This window comes from Kryptolebias marmoratus, linkage group LG13, assembly GCF_001649575.2.
Source record: "Kryptolebias marmoratus isolate JLee-2015 linkage group LG13, ASM164957v2, whole genome shotgun sequence".
Lineage (NCBI taxonomy): Eukaryota > Metazoa > Chordata > Actinopteri > Cyprinodontiformes > Rivulidae > Kryptolebias > Kryptolebias marmoratus.
Genome location: NC_051442.1, coordinates 16,848,956 through 16,850,760, shown reverse-complemented (window position 1 = coordinate 16,850,760; position 1,805 = coordinate 16,848,956). Strand labels below are relative to the sequence as shown.

Here is a 1,805-nt window from a genome sequence, read left to right as displayed (position 1 = left end):
ATCTTCTTCCCTCAGCCAGAACATTGAAGATGTCTGGTGAATGGGTCTTCCAACATGACAGTCACCCAAAATGTCCCACCAAGGCCACATAGGAGATGATAAAGAAGTAGTACATTAAGGTTATGGAGTGGAATTGTGAGGATCTGGGTTTTGGTTCCGCCCTTTGGGCGGTGCCACTAATCATTGTTCCACAGGTGTTCCTCATACCATTGAGGAGACCAGCCAGGATTTAAGCAGCAGGTGGTGATCAGACCTTCGCTGGAGCATCGAATCTACTGGGTTAGATTCTCCGCCTCAGCGTCTAACCTGAACTCTAGCTCCTAGTGTTAACCACGTTCTTTGTTGTTGCCTGTGTCCTAGGTTTTTCTTGCCACGCCACGATTACTGATACTAAGGATCACTTACCTGGAACCACGCTGCTACTTACCTTGCTGGATCTAATTCGTCACTCCCGGAACACCTGGAATTCTCTCCTCCTCTCATCGGCGCTGCATTCACCCCCTGGATCTGTAAGCGAACAAAGAGACATTATAACCACTTCCTTGTTGCTGTGTGGATCAAGACTTGTACCCGAGACTCACCTAGCTCTCCTTCTCTTGCAGACCGCTCCGGATACCGCCCACTGTATATAGTCTCACCCTGTAAATAAACTCACTTACCTTTACTTCCGTCTCCGTGTTTGGTCTTGGTTTCGCTCTTCTGGACAAAACCTCCCGAGTTATGACAGGAATAGACTGTTTTCAGACTTTCATCCTATAGAAAGTTTGTGGAGGCTGCTGAAGCTTTGAGTTGCCAAGGCACAGCTAAAAAAAAAAAAAAAAAAAAAAAAAAAAATTACAGTTTCTGTTAAGAGGAGTGGGCCAAAATCCCTTCTGAGATGTGTACAAACCTGACAACCAAGTACAAAAACTACAAAGAGAGATGTGCTCTCCTACAAAAGTACTAAATCCTGCTTTGCTTGAGTATGAAATACTTGTTTCACTCAGTGACATGCAAATCATTTTGTAATTTCTGGATTTTTTTTGGTTGATATATTGTCCCTTTTTGTTAAAATGAAACAACCTTAAAATTAGACACTGTTTACCAACTCATCAGTGAATCAAACACTATATGGTTTTTTTGAAATACTTCCAATATAACATGTCGACAATTTCTTCAAAATAGAAAAACATGGAGGTTTGTGAACATTAGAAGCCCCTTCAAAGCATCAAGCAATCTACTGAGGAGTGTGACTGAACGCAGAGGCTGCTGAAACAAACCGAGGACAATCTGATTTCCGTCCTTTCCACAATGAGAGTCATCACTCAGTATCTGTCGCGCACCCCCATGGATCATATTTACACCCAGACAGCAAATTGGGGCTCCAGGGACAAGCGCGGGAAGCGGAGGTCACTTGACCAAACACGAAAGCAGCGGGAAAGCAGCGGCTATACATCACGTCGGAGGCCATCCATCACCCAATACGAAGCAGCCGCTTTGAGATTTGTGGTAACCTCCAGCCCTGAAGGGACGAGCCGGTGTCAGAGCCTTCACTATATACGTACCCCTCACAGGCGGGACACTCTGTACACAGGTCATAAACGTCAGCAGGGAAAAAGCCATCACACTTATTTAACAGGCTCTTTTTTTTCTATTCTAGGTGCTATTCTCACATTTAAAGTTCCTGTTGTTGCTCTAAGGATTTAATGAAACTGTAAAATGTAATGTAACTTCATCCAAATGAAGGCATACAGCATATGTGGAAAATGTTGAGACATGTGAGATTAATAAGGCTGATTCATGTCAACACATAGCTGTCAAGAAAG

General features: G+C 43.7%; 1 long non-coding RNA gene across 1 annotated transcript; it reads left to right on the top strand.

Moving 5' to 3' along the window:
• The first annotated feature begins 205 nt into the window (after positions 1-205).
• On the top strand, positions 206-1,245 carry LOC119617626. Its single transcript, XR_005233961.1, has 3 exons — positions 206-279; positions 361-509; positions 603-1,245. It is a non-coding gene; the product is annotated as an uncharacterized LOC119617626 (long non-coding RNA).
• The last annotated feature ends 560 nt before the right edge of the window (positions 1,246-1,805 follow it).